The 21955-nt window shown below is 44.0% G+C and overlaps 1 long non-coding RNA gene across 2 annotated transcripts; it reads left to right on the forward strand.

The window, feature by feature from the left end:
- Window positions 1-375: 375 nt before the first annotated feature.
- On the forward strand, window positions 376-18137 carry LOC144334894 (uncharacterized). 2 transcript variants are annotated; one of them, XR_013405147.1, is made up of 2 exons: window positions 376-508; window positions 4974-7352. It is a non-coding gene; the product is annotated as an uncharacterized LOC144334894 (long non-coding RNA). The 2 variants fall into 2 exon arrangements; XR_013405148.1 differs by lacking the exon at window positions 4974-7352 and adding an exon at window positions 16130-18137 and having other exon boundaries at window positions 385-508.
- The last annotated feature ends 3818 nt before the right edge of the window (window positions 18138-21955 follow it).

The raw sequence follows: 21955 nt of genomic DNA on the forward strand, positions 1-21955 counted from the left end.
AAGAGCTGGGTGGGCACCAAGACCCTCAGACCGAGGGCTGAGCTGCGTGGCTATGACCCCATCACTGCAGCTCCCCAAGCGTGTGTCCCTGTGTGTCACGCAAACCCCTGCCACACAGGGGACACACGCCACACGCCTGACACAGGCTCAGCACACAGGGAGCTGCAGGGGCCTTTGAAAACAGTATGCTGAGAATAGATAGGGCTCAAGGACAGTATCTCCAATTGAACTTTTAATGAACTCCCGTAGGCGCCAAGAAGGCGGGCAGATAAGGAAGAGCATAGAAACAAAGAACTGAGTAGAAGGTTACATCTGGGAAAAGAAAGTTTGTTTTGCATTGCATTCTTTCTGCTGACGTGGGGTTTATGGAGTATAAATAAAGTGAGGCGGAGGCTCTGAGCGCGGCCGCCATGTTCTCTGTGTGTCTTTGTCTTTTGTGTGTTCTTTCATTCTCCACCACCCCCGGCACGGACCCCAACAAGTGGCGCAGCGAGCAGGGTCAGCACGGGTGAGTAGGGGAGAACAAGAAGGGGAACCCCCTAGGGGCGGGTAAGGCCCGGATATTGTTAAGGGGAACCTTCTTAAGCTTTCATTATGGGGAATTCCATCTCTCTGGCCTCAGAATATTTACGGCTGTTTCAAGGACTGTTGCTGTCTATAGGAGTAAAAGTGAAAGAAAAAGACTTTGAAGTGATTGTTTGCCCATGTTGAACAACATTGTTACTGGTTTCAGTATCAGACTAAAGTGCAGCTGAATCGCAGAGAATGGTTACAGGTAGTAAAAACTCTGCTTAGAGCTCTCCAGTTAGGGGATATTATGCCTCTAAAATTGTGGACCTTGTGTGACTCTATCACTCAGACATTAGAGTTACTTGAGACTGATTCAGAGTGTGGTAATGTAGCCACAGGAGGAAAGATATCTGAGGATTTGGAAAAAATAAAAATAAAATAAATCTGAAATGGAGCCCATTTGTGCCAGGATAACAGAGGATGGGGGGGATAGCAAAAGGGGGAGAAGAGAAAAAGCCAGCTCTTCCTTCTTCTAAGGGAAATTCTGACATGCAGTGTATTATGGAAATGCTTCAACAAATATTACAGATATATTCTTCTAATTCACCTTTGCGAGCTTTCCCTGTTTCTTTTCATTCTGCCCTGTTAAAAGAGGATTTTCCAGTGCCTCCAACCCCCCAGCTTCCTTATCTTTACCTTTGTTTGGCAAAGTTGAAGCCCTGTTCACATCAGACATACTTTAAATTTATACTAAACACCTGTTTAATATGTTAAAACCAGTGTATATGTATATCTTATTGTTTGTTAAAATATTATGAGTATTTCAATAGTCAATAAATAAACACATTAATATTAACTATTAACATTAATATAGTATTAATAACCCCAGCTAGGAAATTGTTATGTTATAGGGGTGCATAGGTTCCACCAATTTACACTCCAAACAGAAGTTGAATATTCGAGCTGCTTAATACATTAACTACCTCTTGATATTTTCTGTGTTTTTAAATTTTAACCATTGTATTGTGTATGTAATGATTCTCAATTTGGTATTAATATACATATTTCCTAGTGAGTAATGATGTTAGACATATAGGTTTATTGTCATTTCTTTGTTCTGCTACTTTTGGTTGGGTTATTTGCCTTTTCTTATTAATATGTTGAGATTCTTTATATTTGGGGATATGACTATTATTATATATTATATATACTTTTAATTTAAAAAGAAATTTTAAGGAGCTGGATCTGTTTCCAATTATTTGTGCTTCTTTTGCTCCTAATGCTCAGTTTTCAAATGGTGGCAATAATGTCCAATTTAATGCCTTACAAATTAAATTTTTAAAAAGAAATGAAAGCTGCCATTTCTAACTATGGACCTCAATCTCCTTTTATCCTTGGTCTTCTTGATATTTTTCATCAGAAAATTTGATAATTCCTATAGACTGGAAGACTTTGGGGAAGGCTTTTCTTGATCGTTCTCAGTGGTTACAATTGCACAGCTGGTAAATGAACAAGGCACATGTATAGGCTAGAAAAAATGTTATGTGTGATCCCCCTGGACCCACTGAGGAACAACTCACAGGCACGGACCAATATGCTACTCTTAATGCTCAGGCTGGTTTAGATGATGTTGCCTTTACTCAAATCAAGACTTTGTTTTTAAGGGCCTGAAATAAGGTAGAGATAACAGGAAAATGTTCCCTTTCCTCTGTGAAGATTTTACAGGGCACAAATGAACTATATTCAGATTTCGTAGCCCGTCTTCAGGATGCTGTCTTCAAAATTGTGGGTGCTGGCCTTGCTTCAAAAATTGTGTTATAAACATTGTCTTTTAAAAATGCTTATGCTGACTGTTAAAAATTGTTAAAATCGTTAAAGGCCAATGGGGCCAATTTAGATAAATATATTAAAACTTGTGTTAGTGTTGGAGGGGCTATTTATGATGCTCAATTATTTGCTGGAGCTTTGTCTAAAGCCTTAAAAGGAATTAACAGACAAGGTGTTTGTTTGCAGTGTGGTAAACCTAGACATTTCAAAAAAAAGAATGTCATAAAAATTGAACACTTTTATCCCTCAAGGCAGAAAGCTGCCTTCAGAGGTGTACAAATATTGTGGTAAAGGTCGACATTGGACAAATAAATGTCGTTCCAAAACTGATAAAAGTGGAAATTTACTGTCTCCTCTCCTGGGAAACGGGAGCTGGGGCCCACAGGCTTGGGGCCCCAACAATTACAATAGAAGTCTACTACAATATTCAGTGAGCAATGGCCTACAACATTAAGGAATAAATTCAAGTCCTCCTTAAGGATCCCACACCTTACCCCAGTTTCTCAGCTTTATGCGGCAACTAAGCAGAGCGCCGCTGCTGACTTAGCTATTACTCAGCCTTATACTTTGTCTCCTAATAGAGGAGTATATAAATTAGCTATTAGAGTGTGTGGCCCTTTGCCAAAAGGACATGATATTACTAATAAAATGTTTATTTTGGTACAAGTTTCACAATTTATACGCCTAGAGGCAGGGGAACGTATTCTCAATAGAGAGGGTTTCGTAGCACAGAAAAAACTGTTTTTTGGGAAACTTTAGTTTCTAATCAAAAGCCTTTATGTTCATTGCACATTAATGGGATAGTTTTAAAAGAGTTAATTGATACGGGGGTGAATATGTCTATTATTTGTTTAAATTAGTGGCCTATACAATGGGAAAAAAGACAAGTTTCAGTTATACTCACTGGCTTGGGTGCTGCTTCTGTGATTTATCAAGACATAGAACCTTTAACCTGTGTCGGTCCTAAAGGTCAACAAGGTCAAGTGTTTTTTTTAATTTTTATATTGTTCCTATCAATATTAATTTTTGGGAACAAGATCTTTCACAACAATTTGCTGCTTTTTTAAACATTCCTCATATTTCCTCAGCTGCCAAAAATAAGATGTTCAAAATGGGCTACAATCCTTTAAACTCATAGCCACCACTCCTATTTAGGTGAAACAGTGACTATTATTTAAAGAAATACTTAGGACTCTAAAAGAGTAAGTCAAAAAACAAATGGCCGAGAGGAATATAAAGCCACGTATTTCTGCATGGAATTCCTGTCTTTGTCTTGTCTTAAAATTATAAATGTTTACATTAAACCTAGGGAAAGTTTACAGCCTGGTCTTCCTAATCCTGCCCTTATCCCACAAAGTTAAAACCAGAGAAAAGCAGCAAGATGCTTTTGTATCATTACAAACTCAGCTTTCTTTCTACTCACTTAATATTGCCACAGAAAAAATTTAACTGGATTTTCTTATCAATATTTAGGTTATACCTTGGGGGCACAAAATATTCGACCCCAAAAAATTCAAATTCGACGTGATCATTTAAAAACATTAAATGATTTTCAAAAGCTTCTAGGAGACATTAATTGGATGCGTCCTGTTTTAGGAATACCAACATATCAGTTATAACATCTTTTTTCTATTCTAGAAGGAGACAGTCACTTGGACAACTCACGGCATTTAACTCCTTTGGCTTTACAGGAACTCCAGCCTGTTGAAGAGCAACTTCAAAAGGCCCTTCCTTTTGTTTATTTCATACTTTACCTTCTCCCACAGGAATGATTCATCAAACTAGTCGACCACTAAAATGGATCTTTTTGTCCAATAAAATATCTAAACGCTTGGCTACTTATATCGATCGTTTAGCTGAACTGATCATCAAAGGACGGCATCACTGTCGACAACTTTGGGGAGGAGATCCTTCCTTAATTATCTCTCAATTCACTCATAGTCAGATCACTTATCTTCTTGCAACTTCTGATTCTTGGCAAGAAGCTTCATCAATCTTGAATTACAGTTTATCCTTATCCCTCGGTGCAATAGGGAGAATTGTTTGCTATTCTCATGGTCTTACTTGATTTCCCTACTACTGGTTGTAACATTGTTAGTGATTCTCAATACGCCGTTTATGTTACTTCTTATATTTCTCAGGCCACTTTACCTCTTTGTACTACTTCTTCTCTTCAGAAATTCTTTTCTTTGTTATCCTTTACTTTGAGCCAACGTCGAGCTCCTTTATTCATCACTCATCTTCGTTCTCATTCTCAACTTTCTGGACCATTAGTTCATGGTAATACTCAGATTGATTTGCTTTTAATCGGCCACCTACATGCTGCAGAACAAAAATATACTCTACATCACACTAATAGTTCTGGCCTTCAACGATGGTTTCATTTAACTCATAAACAAGCTCGTTCTCTTATTCGAGCTTGTCCTTCCTGTGCTCCTTTGAGCATTCCATCCTTCCATCCTGGGGTTAATCCACGAGGTGTCCCTTCTTTTAGACGATTAAAGTATGTTCATCATACCATTGATACCTTTTCTCATTTCTGTTATTACTCATCTCTTAGCTTATTTCGCCATCATGGGCATTCCTCATACTTAAAACTAATAATGCCCCTGCCTATGTCTCTCGTAAATTACAAGTTTTCTTACAGCAATACAATATTCAACATATCACCGGTATCCTGGGCAACAGTCAAGGTCAAGCCATCATTGAGCGCACAAATTTAACTTTAAAAACTTAACTATTAAAACAAAACAAAAAGGGGGAAATGAGCCCCCCAGAAACCAGATTTTGAAACCAGATTTTGAAGGTTCTTTTTACCTTAATTTTTTTGAATCAATGGAGACAATTGCAAGACTCTGCTGTCGTAACCCATCTTTCCTCAACTCCCTCGGTGATAGTCCCTGCTGACAGTTTAAAGGTTTGGTATCCTAATGAAGAAGGTAAGCATGTTCAAGGGCAAGTTCTAAAACAGGGACGGGGCTATGCTCTTGTCCTTACAGGGAGTGGACCTGAGTGGTTTCCTACAAGATGATTGAAACCCTGTTGAAAAGAAAACTGGATTCAGCATGCATTTCTTCCTTTGTTAGATGTGCCTCGGCGGGAGACTTATTTCTCTTAGTGAGGCTTTGTATGAATATTGGACTTATATTCCCTTTCCACCCTTGTATCAGGGAGTCGCCTGAGAGGAGGCGGAAATTAAGGTTTTCACCAATAACATTACTTGGATGCCATCCCCCATATGGACAAGGACAACATAGAACGTTAAACAGCAATTATAATCAGCACATACCAATTTGGAGTGGAAGGACTTCCAATATGTATGGGAAATAGTCCTCATTGTCTCCGAAAATTGCATGAAGCTTGGGCTGTTCGTTATAGTCATGTGGCTGCTAATACTGTTATTATTGTAGCTAGAAGTTTTTAATATAATCATACTGTATATAGTAATGAAACTATTCCTAGTTCTTTACTTTTTGGTCCTATTCTAGAGGTTTCTCCTAATATTGAGGTGCTGGAGTGACAATAATGTCGGGGAACTAAACCCCGGATTTTATTAGAATACAACGGGATGCAAATAACTGATTGAAGTGTGCACGGTGATTTTCAAACAAAATTTAGTCACATACCTTTGAAATGACACTGGGTAAATAAAAGTATTGCTGCTAACAGTAATGAAACCTTGGTATGGCGTGAAGGAGGCCTGAAGTACAGAGTTATTTTTGGAAGTTGTTAGTTGCAGGCGATGCCATTAGCACTTTTGTGGGGAATATGCCCCTTTATCTTTCTAACCCGAATAACTCCTTTCATATTCAGTTATATCGGAATACCTCCTGATATATTATTGCTTGTGTCCGTAAGCCCCACCTATTATTAGCAGGAAATTTGACATGGGATAATCTTACGGGGACTGTTAATTGTACAGATATGTGTACATTTTTGTCTTGCCTCAATCATTCCTGGTGGCACAATTTTACTGAGGATATTTATATCCTCAGGGCTCGTAAGGAAATTTGGCTACCTGTTAACCTTACGCGACCATGGGGGGCATCACCTCTTGAGACTTATATTTGGACTTCTCTCCAGTGAACCCTCCGTGCCCTTGGACTTATAATTGCCTCGGTGATGAGCCTTGTCGCCATCGTCTCCACTGCAGCCATAGCAGGATTCGCTCTTCGTCAAAGCATACAAAATGCTGAATTTATGCAGCAATGGCACGAACAATCTCACCGGTTATGGCTTCAACAACGAAACATTGATTCTCAACTTGCTGAAAGATTGGACAACATGGAGCAAGCATTGACATGGCTTGGAGATCAGCTCACTGTACTCAGTACTCGGATGACATTACAATGTGATTGGAACTCCACTCAATTTTGTGTAACGCCTGTGCCTTTTAACATCTCTCAAAATTGGACTGTAATCCGAAAATTATTAGTAGGCCATAAAAATATTAGTTTGGACATCCAGGAGCTCACTCAGAACATTTCCGAAGCATTTCGACAACAATTACATGTGTTGTCCGGAACTGTAACCCTTCAGGAGCTGGGTCAGCGCCTTGCTTTAACCCATGGACCCAGATGAAGATATGGACTTCTACAATCTCTGGAAGTATATTGCTTTGGGCACTTGGATTGGGTCTACTTCTTTTGGTGATTCGATGCTCCCTCCATCGCCTCCAAAAACAAAAGAAAACACAAGAACAAATATGGGCTACCTTTTTAGGATTGAGGCAAAACAAAAAAAAAAGGGGGGGAAATGCAGGGGCCTTTGAAAACAGTATGCTGAGAATAGATAGGGCTCAAGGACAGTATCTCCAATTGAACTTTTAATGAACTCCCGTAGGCGCCAAGAAGGCGGGCAGATAAGAAAGAGCATAGAAACAAAGAACTGAGTAGAAGGTTACATCTGGGAAAAGAAAGTTTGTTTTGCATTGCATTCTTTCTGCTGACGTGGGGTTTATGGAGTATAAATAAAGTGAGGCGGAGGCTCTGAGCGCGGCCGCCATGTTCTCTGTGTGTCTTTGTCTTTTGTGTGTTCTTTCATTCTCCACCACCCCCGGCACGGACCCCAACAGGGAGCGATCAGTAAGTGGTGACTAGAGAGAAGTGACGGCCTTCAGCGTGGACGGAGAAAACAGGCCACAGACTCACAGAGGAAACGCCACAGATCCACAGACGGAGAAAACACCACAGATGCACGGACAGAGGAAACACCACAGACGCACGGAGGGAAGAAAAGCGCCACAGACGCATGAAGGGAGGAAAAGTGCCACAGACGCAGGGACGAAAGAAATGCCACTGACGCACGGATGGAAGAAACACCACAGACGCATGGATGGAGGAAACGTGCCACAGAGGCACACACGGAGAAAACAGGCCACAGATGCACGAACGGAGGAAACGCCACACATGCACGGACAGAGGAAACAGGGCAGAGACGCCCACACACCAGTGTGGAACCTCGGACAGGAACGTCCTGGCCATGCACTGTCCACTCCCCCTAGAGACTTCCCACCCCAGAGCACTCAGGATGGCTGTGGAGCGCCTGCCACGCACCCCAGAGGCGAAGCTGGGGAGCCAGAGATGAGCAGGTTCACGTCCATCAAATGCAGCTGCAATCCCTGTAATAACTGCAGGTCACTATTAAACAGAAGGGCACCTCACTTGGAATAAAAGCACTCTGCATAAAAGAACTAAAGATTGGCTGGAGACAGCTTAGAAACCGTCACCATTATTCTTGTTAGTGACAGCGAAGCTTCAAGAGTGGTCATTTTTCCTGTAGAAATCCCACAGAGGTGATTCCTGGAACTCATTTAGAATATTTCTTTCTCAGAAACCACACAACCAAGAACTTAATAGTGCCGTCTCTTGACCAGAAAGATTCAGATTTCTGATGAAACTAAACCCTGTCCAGCCTCCTGATTCTAGAAGATGCTATACAGAAAAGCTAACTCAAAGGGGTCTCATTTCTTTTGTCGTCCATGACACATATAAAAAAAAATTTTAAATATACAAAAAATGTAGGAATTGTACAGTGAATACCCATGTGTCTACCCCCTGGATCACAGATTAGATTTAAATGTAAAGTTCTAAAGGTTCCCAGCTAAGGAAACGTGCAGTGTAAGCCTCTACCTGGTTAGAACCAAGGGGAATGGAATGAGCTTTCCCCAGCCTTCCTGCTCAGCTGGGAGGAGCTGCCACAGCTCAGCCACCCCACCCCAGAGCACCCAGGATGGCTGTGGAGTTCCTGCCACCCACCCCAGACGTGAGGCTGGATAACCAATCGCGGTGTTAAGAATGAGCCAGCCTTTAGAGGCCATGTGGTCTATACTTGAATAGAAAATGTTCCAGGAAACTAAAGATTCCAATGCATGCACTGAATTCCTAACCATTTGAAACCCAGGCTCCTCATCTATATACAAAGAACAACACTCTCTCCTGGGAAAGCATTTCAGAAGCACGAAAAAGGATCCACATGAGAGCAGCTGAAAACTACAAGGCATCATGCAATTATAAACCTTTTTCTATATCTTTGTTTCAAGGAATGTCAGCATTCTAAATATTGCAGTTCATCCCACATCACCTTTCAGGAGCAAATCATAACGATCAAAACTATCAGCAGAATCACTACCAGCTCAGTCACCACGTGCTTCTTCTTCCCGCATGACAATTCCTGCAGAACGATGGGACCATCCCAGAATGGCTCCCTGCCATCATGTGCCCATTCTCCTTCCCCAGGGAGCTATTCCTGTACTCATGGGGCATGGGAAACCTGTATAACGTCACCAGAAAGTCCTTGTTTGACTTACACACTTCCCAGAAGGACTGATTTTATCCAGACTCCTAACTGTGTCAAACACTAAACCTGAAAAATCATCAAGAAACCAAAGAAATGTAAGGCCAGGTCCTGCCCCAGGTGCATGGCTACTAGGGGAGAAATAGAAAATGAGACATGAAAGGAAAGTTTTAAGATATTCAGACCATCACTGGATGATTCCAGGAACCCATTACAGATCATTGCTGTTCCTAATAACAGGAAAGAAATTCTAAAATCCCAACAGGCATGGTGAGTCCCTCACTTGCATGAAGTGAAAATAATAATCCATCACTCTCTTCAAAAGGACAAAAGAAAAACTCTACTTCCTCTTCATATTAATTTGTGTAAAGCAACTTAAGTGAGAAAATCTTAATGTCTGGACTGTGATATCAATAGCAAAATAATCCCAAGATTCCCAATTAAAAGATACAGATGGGCTGAATGAATTTAAAACAAGAAAAACTGACTCTATGCTGCCTACAAAAAACTCAGTTCAGCCGCAAAGACACACATAGACTAAATGTGAAGGGATGGAAAAACACATTCCACATTAATGGAAATCAAAAGTGAGCAAGAGTAGCCATATTTATTTCAGATCAATCACAATTTAAGTCAAAAACTGTAAAAAGGAGACAAAAAGGTAATTATATAATAAAGAGATCAAAATAGCAAAAGGATATAACAATTACGAGTATATGTGCACCCAACAACAAAGCACTCAGATATATAAAGCAAATATTAGTAGATCTAAATAGAAAGAGAGGTCTGGCGCAGTGCCTCATGCCTACAATCCCAGCATTTTGGGAGGGATGTGGAGGCAGGTGGATCACCTGAGGTCAGGAGTTTAATACCAGTCTGGCCAACATGGTGAAACCTTCTCTCTACTAATACAAAAAATTAGCCCAGCATGGTGGCACATGCCTGTAATCCCAGCTACTTGGGAGGCTGAGGCAGGAGAATCACTTGAACTCAGGAGGTGGAGGTTGCAATGAGTTGAGATTGCACCTCTGCACTCCAGCCTAGGCAACAACAGCAAAACTCTGTCTCAAATAAATTTATATATACATAAATATACACACACACACACACATATATATACGTGTGCGTATATATATATATCTATCTATATATATATATATATATATGGAGAGAGAGAGAGACAGAGAGAGACAGGGAGACACCAACACAACAATAGTAGGAGCTTCAAAATCCCACTGTCAGCACTGGAGGTCATCTAGACAAAAAATAACAACAAAACATCAAATTTAAAGTCCAGTGTAGACCAAATGGACCTATCAGACATTTACAGAACATTTCATCCAACAGATACATAATGCACATTCTTCTCCTCAGCACATGGAACATTCTCTAGAATCCACCACATGTTAGGCTACAAAAGAATTCTCAATACATTTTTTCTAAAATTGAAATAACATCTAGGATACTCTCAGACTCTAACAGAATAAAGCTATAAATCAACAACAAGGAACAGACACTTCTCAAAAGAAGACATTTATGCAGCCAATAGAGACATGAAAAAATGCTCATAATATAGAATGAGACCACCACTTCTCCTGTTGTCTTTCCCAACTTTTCCCGTCTCCCCTTTTCCCTAGTTTATAAGACAGGAGAAGGGGGAGAAAACAAAAAGTTGGAAGGAAACAGAAGTAAGATAAATAGCTAGACGACCTTGGCACCACCACCTGGCCCTGGTGGTTAAAATAATAATAATAATATTAACCCCTGACCCAAACTACTAGTGTTATCTGTAAATTCCAGACATTGTCTGAGAAAGCACTGTAAAACGTTTTGTTCTGTTAGCTGATGCATGTAGCCTCCCATCATGTTTTGTCTGCGGCTAGTCCTGCTACAATAATCACTCGCCATCAGAGAAATGCAAATCAAAACCACAATGAGATACCATCTCACACCAGTTAGAATGGCGATCATTAAAAAGTCAGGAAACAACAAGTGCTGGAGAGGATGTGGAGAAATAGGAACACTTTTACACTGTTGGTGGGACTGTACACTAGTTCAACCATCGTGGAAAACAGTGTGGTCATTCCTCAAGGATCTAGTACTAGAAATACCATTTGACTCAGCCATCCCAATACTGGGTACATACCCAAAGGATTATAAATCATGCTGCTATAAAGACACATGTACATGTATGTTTATTGCGGCACTATTCACAACAGCAAAGACTTGGAACTAATCCAAATGTCCATCAATGACAGACTGGATTAAGAAAATGTGGCACATATACACCATGGTATACTATGCAGCCATAAAAAAGGATGAGTTCATGTCCTTTGTAGGGACATGGATGGAGCTGGAAACCATCATTCTCAGCAAACTATTGCAAGGACAGAAAACTAAACACCGCATGTTCTCACTCATAGGTGGGAAATGAACAGTGAGATCACTTGGACACAGGAAAGGAAACATCACACACTGGAGCCTGTTGTGGGGAGGGGGGAGGCGGGAGGAGGGAGGGATAGCATTAGGAGATATACCTAATGTAAATGATGAGTTAATGGGTGCAGCATACCAACTTGGCACGTGAATACACATGTAATAAACCTGCACATTGTGCACATGTACTCTAGAACACAAAGTTAATTAAAAAAAAAAAAACAAAAACAAGGAGAACTTTCAAAACTGTATAAATACATAGAAATTACACAATATGCCCTTGAATAGCCAATGGGTCAATGAAGAAATGAAGAAGGAAATTTAAAAATTTCTTGAAATAAATGAAAACAGAAACACAACATATCAAAGTTTATGGTATACAGCAAAAGCAGTATTAAGAGGAAAGTTTATAACAATGAACTCCTACATTTAAAAAACAGATTTAAAATAAACAACCTAACAACGAACTGCAATGAGCTAGAAGAGCAAGAACAAATCAAATCCAAAAGTGGTAGAAGAAAAGAAATAACAAAGATCAAAGAGGAACTAAATAAACTTGAAACTAACAAATATAAAAATGAAGAAAAAAATATTGGTTTTTTGAAAAGATAAATAAAATAGACAAACCATTAGCTACACTAAGCAAACAAAAAGAAATCCCAAAGAAATAAAATTAGAAACAGAAAAGGAGAATGATAGTTGATACTACAGAAATACAAGGGATCATTACAGACTATTTTGAACAATTGTATGTCAACAGATTGGAAAATCTAGAAGAAATGGATAAATTCCCGGACACGTACAACCTACCAAGATGGAACCAAGAAGAAACGGAAATCCTGAAGAGACCAATAATGAGTAACATGTATGACTAAGTAATAATAAAAAGTCTCCCAACAAAGAAAACCCCAGAACTAGGTGACTTCGCAGCTGAACTCTACACATTTTTATTTCAATTCTTCTCAAACTATTCCAAAAGTATTGAAGAGGAGGGAATTCTGCCAAGTTCATTCTTCAAGACCAGCATTACCCTGATACCAAAATAAGGCAAGGACACAATAAAAAGAGAAAACTATAGGTCAATATTCCTGATGAACACAGATGCAAAAATCCTCAACAAAATACTAACAAACTGAATCCAACAGCAAATCAAAAAGATTATACACCATGATCAAGTGGGATTTATCCCACGATGCAAGGATTGCTCATCAAACACAAATCAATAATCATGCTACATCACATCAACAGAATTAAGGACAAAAACCATAATATCATTTCGATAGATACAGAAAAAGCATTTGATAAAATTCAACGCTGCTTCATGATAGAAAGTCTCAACAAACGAGGCACTGAAGGAAACATACCTCAACACAATAAAGGCCATATGTGACAAACCCACAGCTAACATAATGGGGAATGGGGAAACACTAAGAGCTTTTTCTCTGAGATCTGTAAAAGACAAGGACGCCCACTTGTGCCACTCCTATTCAACACAGCACTGAACGTCCTAGTCAAGAGCAGTCAGGCAAGAGAAAGAAATCAAGGGCACCCAAAGTGGAAAGGAGGCACTCTAATTATCTGTTTTCAGACAATGTGCTCTTATATATTAAAAAAAAAAAAAAGACTCCAGCAAAAATCTCTTTGAACTGATAAACAAATTCAGTAAAGTTACAGAATACAAAATCAACATATAAATATCAGTAGCATTTCTATAGACCAACAATGAGCCAGTGAAAAAAGAAATCAAGAAAGCAATCCCATTTAACTACAAAAATATAAAATAAAAATAAAAATACCTCAGAAGAAATCTAACCCAGAAGGTTAAAGATCTCTATGAGGAAAACGATATTCTACCCTCGGAAGGTAGAACAGTGGCTTCTAGAGACAGGAAAGGGCGGCGGGAAGGCAGAAAGGGAGAGGTTGTCTAATGGATACAAAATTACATCTAGATAGTAAAAATAAGGGTTAGTGTGCTATAGCCTTGTAGGGTGACTATAGTTTACAATTTATTGTATATTTTCAAGCAGCTAGAAGAGAGGATTTTAAATATTCCCAGCATTAAGAAATGACAAATGTTTGAGATGATGGACATGCTAATTACCCTGAGTTGCTAATTACACACGAAAAACATGTATTGAAATATCATACTGTATCCCATGGATATGTACTATAATGTGTCCATTAAAAATAATAATTGTTAAAAACCCAAGGGTCATTTCTCATGTGTCCTTTGTCAGTGTTGTGGTCCATTGGTGGAGACCTAGCCATTTGCAAGTAAGACTATAGTCACTTGAGCTGAAAGCAAATGAATCGTCACAAAAATTACCACTGGCACCGAGTCTTCTTTCCAGAATTTCCTGCCCACAGCACTGCCACAGTCACTGTGGGCAGGAAAGACACACTAGCACCCAAGTTTCAACCCCAGTAAAGTTGATGCTTTTATTTCTCTGGTTTGGAATAGGTGTGTGTTCATAATTTACGTTTACTCCAACTGTCCCCTTGCTTAAATAGCTTCTTAAGGATAACTTCCTCTTACTAAATCCCAACAGCTTCTGAGCATCCATTATATTCTCCAAAGTAAATAAAAAGAGAAAACGTGTTGAAACCCTGATAATGTTCACTTAAGAATCCAGCATGATGTACAGCTTGAAATGGCTACTCCACCTTGTTCCTTTACATGACTTTTAAAGTAGCCCCAGTTATTATACATAATTGAAGTCATAATTTCTGCAATACCATTAGGTCCACGAACGGTGGGGCCAGGGGACTTCAAAGTCTGTCTCCGATTTTTTTTTTTTTTAAAAAGGAAAGCTCATGAGAGTAGGTAATGAAAATAAATATTCACACAACTCGGAACAGGGGATGGTGAAACATAAAGCTCCAGCCTGGCACAGGTGTCCAGCCAGTGAGGGTGGGGACACAGACTCATACGGTCCCCACAATCCCTCAGAAATGCCACAGACAGGTGGGTGGCCTGAGACAGAGCCAGGCTCCGAATTCCGGGAGCTGTCTGGCTCATGTGCACCTCATGTGGTCCACACTGCACGAGGATGCCCAACGTCACCAGTCCCGGTGCAGAACACAAGAATGCCCCATGGCATGAGCCCCCGCTGCACAGCATAGCCCGAAGGTGCCAGCTCAGACTCCTACACACGCTGGTCACCAAGGCACTGCCCTCCAGGAAGGAGGACCCCAGAGGTCGTGGCAGGGTGAGGTTCTGCTCTTCATCATCCGCGAGCAGAGGGGAAAGTCCCAGCAGACATTTGGGGAGCCTCTACACGTGGTTCTGGGACTCTGAGTGGAGGTTCAAAGATGTCCCCAGGTACGCCAGACTCAAACCTAAAAAAGACCCATTCTTCCAGATATGCCCAGACTGGAACCTATATAGGCCATCCTTCCTAGCTTTTCTCTGGAAAAGCAGGCTTAAAAGAGTATCGACTAAAAGGGGCCACCAGGAAGACAGAAGTCCTATCTTTAAAAAAAGATTTTTTTTTTTTTTTTTTAAAAAAGAGGCACTGAGGCTCTGACCCATCTGAGCACAGAGTACATGCTCGGCAGCCTCTGTCAGAGCAGAGCAAGTACACACATGCTCTCCATGCCCTGTGCTCCCAGCACCCGTGCTCCCCGCACCCATGCTTCACACGCCCGTGCTCCCCACACCCGTTCTCCCCGCACCCGTCCTCTCCACGCCCATGCTCCCTACACCTATCTGTGCTCCCCATGCCTATGCTCCCTGCAGCCGTGCTCCCCGCACTGTGCTCCCTGCGCCCATGTCTGCTCCTCGAGCTCTCTTCCACTGGTTTCCTCTGTACATCCCTCTTGATAGTCACTGTCACCTCGAATCACCTGGCTAAATGGAGGTAAAGCAAAAGTCTAGAGTAGCACATTGGAGGACAGAGTGGAAGTGGCTATTTACCAAGCAGGGCTATGAGATGAGCGCATCTGATCCCCATTAATCCTGACGGTCAGTTGATTAGCCCTGTTCAACAGCTGGGGACACTGAGGTGTGGAAGGACGGGCTTGCTTACCCCAGACGATGCTGACAGTGTGGGCCCAGCCCAGTCCCACAGCCACCAGGAGGAGGCTCCTCACTGGGCAGGCGCGGAGGTGCAGCCCAGAGAACGCTTGGGACCCTGGCACAGACTCCTCAGGAAGGAAACAGAAAGGCCCACAGAGACTCAAGCAGCACAGAAGAAGGTCACCCACAAGTTAAAAATAGATGTTTGTGCTTTACCGTCCCAGAGTGCTAAAAATCCAACCCACTCACACGCACAGCCTGACGTGAGCCTGGCCTCCTGCAGCACTGGGCTAAGCGAGAGACGTACCTGCCTCTCTCCCGACAATAGCAGACTTGGCAGCTATTCTTCAATGTACTTGACACGCTTCCGTGAGGGATTAAGCGACACTCTGTCGACACTGGCTAAGTTTAATCCTGACACAGCCAACCATCTAGATCTGCAGTGAACAAACAACTTACTTTGGATGATTCTGCCACTAACAAAGACCCTGAATCTCCCACCAAAGCTTAGTGACACGACTTACCTTTCTGTTTTCATTTCAGGTACACTGGCCCACATGATCTAATTTACCTGCTGATAATGCCTTGGAAAGACCACCAGGGGGCCCCACACCATTTTCAGCTTTAGAGGGATGTGAATTTCCCTTTGATGAGAAAGGTGATGGGGAAATAAAACAAGGATCCAAAACAGATGCCTGTGTGTTTCCTGGGAGTGATAAAGTCAGGAACTGCCTCTGTGTGTCAGGCGAGGGAGTAACAGAGACAATGGCACCAACTCCTGAGACAGAGGACCTGATGCATGGTGCAGCTACCGCCTGTGGCCAAGGAAATTCCAGGGAATGTAGACCCCAGTTGTATGGTACAGCCACCATGTGCGACCACAGAAATTCCAGGAATGCAGACCCTCAGTCACATGGTACAGCCACTATCTGCAGCCACAGAAATTCCAGAGAACGCAGACCCTCAGACACATGGTACAGCCACTATCTATGGCCATGGAAATTCCAAGGAATGCAGACCCTCAGTCACATGGTACAGCCACCATATATGGCCACGGAAATTCCGAGGAATGCATACCCCAGTCGCATGGTGCAGCCACAGCCTGCAGCCACAGAAATTCTGGAGAACGCAGACCCCAGTCGCATGGTACAGCCACTACCTATGGCCATGGAAATTCCAGAGAACAGAGACCCTCATTCCCATGGTACAGCCACCACCTATGGCCACGGAAATTCAGGGGAACGCAGACCCTCAGTCACATGGTACAGCTACCACCTGTAGTCACAGAAATCCTGGGGAACACAGACTCCAGTCGCATGGTGCAGCTACCACCTATGGTCACAGAAATCCTGGGGAACACAGACTCCAGTCGCATGGTGCAGCCACCACCTGCAGTCACGGAAATTCCAGGGAATGCAGACCCCAGTCACATGGTACAGCCACCATCTATGGCCACGGAAATTCCAGGGAACATAGACACCAGTCGCATGGTGCAGCCACCACCTGTGGCCATGGAAATTCTGGGGAATGCAGGCCCCAGTCTCTAAAGTATGAACTTCACTGCAGTGAATGTGGAAGAGTTACTCTCTGTGCAGAGCTCAGTATCCAGAAGGGGAGATGGCCCCAGGAATGCCTTCCTCCTCTTCAGAGCTCAGGGCCTAGGGCTGACACCCTTGGGAGGGGTCCTTGTTCAGCAATTGTGCCTGGAGAGGGTCCCCCAACACTCACCGTGCACCTCCTAGGAGCGGAGGCTACAACAGGGAGCCAGAGACCAAGCTCTGCTCAGACAACAGTGAGCTGATGGCCTTCCACTCTAAGTTCAATAGGGACCCAGGGACCAAGCTCTGCTCAGACAACAGTGAGTTGATGGCCTTCCACTCTAAGTTCAACAGGGACCCAGGGACCAAGCTCTGCTCAGACAATAGTGAGCAGATGGCCTTCCACTCTAAGTTCAACAGGGACCCAGGGACAAAGTTCTGCTGAGACAACAGTGAACTGATGGCCTTCCACTCTAAGTTCCAACTGCATGGAATGTGTATTCCATGAATGCTTGTTAAATGAATGATTCATATAAGGTCATCTGCGCTGACCTTTGCTGGTCTGCTGACTGTGAGCTTCAGAGCATAGGCCTCATTCCTGGAGCAGCCAGCTCTTCCCAGAGCGACGGCCACTGCAGGGCAAAGCCCAGAGCTTGTCCTGCAGCAACACACTCAGGACCCTGCGCTGGGCACGCTGGGGGCCTCTCCAGCAGAAGATCCCCAGCCCTGACCTTGCAATACCAGTGAACCCCAGGGGAGTCCCAAGTGCTCAAAATCATGTAAATGTCCATTGTGATTTAACATATCAATTTTAGAAGAAAGGGCATATTGCCACCTCCCTCCTCAAATTAGGGACTATAAATCGATCCATCACCCTAACTGAGACTCTGCCTTAAATTCTGCTAAAACTACCATCCAAACACTCAAATTTACATTAGCGTTAAGGGAAAAAAAAAAACTAAAACAAACACCTGTAAGAAACGGTCAAGTAACCTGTGATACATCAACCCAAAGATTAAACATGAAAACAATGAAGTAGCAAGATATTAAAAGAATATAAACTCTATGTACATCATGGCCCAAGGTTCTAAAATTACACAGAGACAAAGACTGGAATGGAAGGGGGATATGTTTACAGATACATTTTTTATTTTTTAATTTTTAATATTACTTCTCTAATGTATGATTTGACTAACCAGATAATTCAGCAAAAAATAAAAAAATTAATTGTGCCTATAGATAAATATGTAAAGAATCCTTTTCTCTGATGCCGATGGAATTAGTTTGGGTCTGACCCACAGTCTTCAACCTTTTAATTAAGACACAAAAATCATCTTTCAAGCTGTTAGGAAAAAAAGAAGAAAAAGATTGAAAACCAGGAGCCCAGAAGAAAAGGACTCGCTATGTATCACAGCGTCTCTCCACGCCTCTCCACCCCGGACAGTGCTCCCTCTTTCCCCATTTTCATACCTACTGCACAAAACACTTAGTAAAGAACTATCTCAATTCATGAGTCACACAGCACAAAGGGCCAGTGTCGCTGCCAAACATACCCTGCAGCCCCAAAACGAAGAGGCAACTGGTTCCTTCCTTCCTCAGTGAAGGAAGAATGAGAGGCTGCTGGTTGTCATTTTAAATCTCACACCTCAATGTCTTAGCACTTTCCTGCTTTGTTGGTTTCCAGGGCTTATTAAAATTAACCACCCCACCCCCCCCCCCCCCCCCCGCGGATATTGAAGAAAGAAAGCAGGACGGTTGTGCAGGCTTCCAAGAGGCAGAGCCCTGCTTCCGCGGCCACCTCTGTCTTTCTACCCACAGCAGCCGGGTTTACCAATTAGTCTCCCTTAAAGAGCAGTTTATGCTCATCGCGAACAAATGGATGCAAATGCTTCTTTTGAGATGCAGCAAGTTTTGGGCCCTCAGCAGAAAGAAAGAAGAAAGAATGGAAAGAAAGAAAGAAAGAAAGAAAGAAAGAAAGAAAGAAAGAAAGAAAGAAAGAAAGAAAGAAAGAAAGAAAGAAAGAAAGAAAGAAAGAAAAAGAAAGAGAGAGAGAGAGAAAGAAAGAGAGAGAAAGAAAGAAAGAAAGAAAAAAGAAAAGAAAAGAAAGAAAGAAAGAAAGGAAGAAAGAAAGAAAGAAAGAAAGAAAGAAAGAAAGAAAGAAAGAAAGAAAGAAAGAAAAGAAAGAGAGAGAGAGGGAAAGAAAGAGAGAGAAAGAAAGAAAGAAAGAAAAAAGAAAAGAAAAGAAAAGAAAAGAAAGAAAGAAAGAAAGAAAGAAAGAAAGAAAGAAAGAAAGAAAGAAAGAAAGAAAGAAAGAAAGAGAAAAAACAGGGCACTGGCACAACAGTCATAACCTGTGTGGCACACACACAGAAGGAAAGTTAAAGCCCTGGAGGCGGAGGCGTTCGGAAAGGGAAGGTGGAAGTAGGAAGGACGCCCACGGGATAGAGTGGTCAGAAACAGACCACCTCACCAAAGGGCGCCTTAGACGTTCCAGAGGACAAAATGCCCCTCTTTCCAGGGTAAACACCCATTTGCCAAACTCAGCCAGTGACGGTAAGCAGGAGTTTGCTTTTTTTTTTAAGGCGTCTGAGTAACGATGACAAGAGCAAGAAATGAGCTTAATAATGGGACTGACAGGGCCCTGGGCTGGTGACTCTGCTGATGTGCACAGCATCAAAACCCAGGTTCCTCAATGCGCTCCCTCTGCAGTTCAGGACAGCACTACAACTCACCCCATCAATCACTGCTTAAAAAATCAGTTCTAAAAAAAGACGACCCATTTGAAAGCAGCCGGAGGAGGAAGACAGAGAGTGTCTCACAGAATCCAACCGCTTGTAGCCTCGGAACCATAACAAGAATATGAAACTAGCGGGTCCAGTGTGAGGCAGAACAGAGACGCCGTCACGGCTCTCAGGAGGCTGAGCAGGAAGCGCATGGCTCAGGCCCTGCAACGCCCTAAGGGCGCCTGGAGCAGCCCACAGGCCTGTGTCCTTCGTGTGGGTTCACCTTCCTAGTTTCCTGGGTAAATTCAATGTACAGCATTTATTCGCCAAGAAAAGAACATTCAAATCAAACTACTGTCATAACTCTGAAGGGCTCTTAACACTCCAGTCCACACGTTCAAAAGCCCACAAATATCAGTGCTGCCACTGTGCAGGTAACAATGTTTTGGATGCGTCATGCACGTAACCAGTAACGACGTTTTCATGTTTTCCGTAGCCATCTCATTCAGGATACTAAAATGATCTGTGACGACTTGATACTTAGTTATCTGTGATTTTCAGATAGATTTAACAAGGCTACCTGGCCAAGAAGGCCTCACCCTCCTGAACCTGGGCACCGGTGCCCCTACGTGCACCCGGGGCCTGGGGAGCGCAGTCTCCACCACCTCTCGCTCTTCAATGTTAAATGTCCTCCCGGAGCGCCTGCGTCGTGGGCCCAGGCTCGGCCCCTCCTGGAGAGCCCTTTCCACATTACAGGACAGGGGAAGCCCAGAGCCCGCGCTGCAGCGCCACTGACGTCCCGGAGTCCCCGATTCCTGCTCCTTCCCTTCCGCGGAGGCTGGCGGGGAGGGCCTGGGACCCATTTTAGTTTTCGGTTTTGTCACGAGCCGGAAGGCGACAGCACATGCGAGCGCAGGAAACCCTTTTTTAAAATCTTCCAACGGAAACGCGAGGGGCTGCCTGACTGCCTCGGAGACGCTAGGCGGGAACCCACAGCACCCCTGCCTTTTCCCCCATTGCAGCAGCCGGGACCCCGCCCACGCCGCGGGGGGCCCGAGGCGACAGGAGGCCCGCCGAGATCCGGCCGTTTCTTCCTCCACAAGCTGGGGGGTGGCGTGGGGCGGAGTTGGGGGGCGGGGGCAACTTAAGAAGTGATCGCGCTGTACCCAGGATTCGGAGGGGAAGCCCGGCCCCATCCTACAGCTCAGAGGCAGAACGACCCCGGAAGGTGCTCCAGGCGACCCCCTCTACCAGGCTCAATTTAAAACATAAACCGGAGAGGGTGGAAAGCTCACTATTTTCCGAATGGAGGTTCCTATCGCCATGTTCCTTCCTCCTCCGCCCCACCCGGCATGGACCCCGGGGCTGCCTTGCCGGCTCCCGCCGCCCCGCAGGTACCCCTGCCGCTCCCGGGCACGGGCTTCTCCCCAGTTCTTCCCATCGCTTCCCCGCTCTTCTCCCCAGTTCTTCCCATCGCTTCCCCACCTTTCCCCGGGTCCTCCCATCGCTTCCCCCTCTTCTGCCCGGTTCCCCCATCCCCTTCGCCCTGTTCTCCCCTTCTCCCTCTTCTCCCCTTCTCCGTCCGTCCCTCCCTCGCCGCCCGGAGGGGGGCGCGCACCTTGAGCATGTCCCCCGCTGGTCACCACGCCGATGGCCTTGCCGGCCCCGGAGAAGTGCTCCAGGAACTTCCGCAAGGAGCCCTTGGGGGCCCGGGAGTCTTCCGCGTCCAAGGCGAGGAGGCCGAGGGCAGCCGCTAGTCCGGGTGCGCAGCAGGCAATGGAGACCCTGCCCGCGTGCGCCCGACTCGGAAACGCTGCCCCGCCCGCGCCCCCGCCCGGCCCTAGCGTCAAAGGGCCTTGACGGGCGGGGCCCAAGCGCACAGGAGGGGCTGCGGGGGTGGGGCGCGGCTAGGGGCAGGGGCAGGGGCAGGGAAAGGGGCAGAGAAAGGGGCAGGGGCTGGCCGGGGCCGGGTGTGGGCAGGAGGACCTACGCGGGGGTCGTCGTAGGTGGCTGCCGCGCTAGCGGTGGGTGAGGTCGCGGAGGCGGGGGTAACACCACAAGTGGGCGGAGTCCCTGGGGGTGGGGCCGCGTTGCCGGTGCGCTACCCT

This window comes from Macaca mulatta, chromosome 15 (assembly GCF_049350105.2).
Source record: "Macaca mulatta isolate MMU2019108-1 chromosome 15, T2T-MMU8v2.0, whole genome shotgun sequence".
Classification (NCBI taxonomy): domain Eukaryota; kingdom Metazoa; phylum Chordata; class Mammalia; order Primates; family Cercopithecidae; genus Macaca; species Macaca mulatta.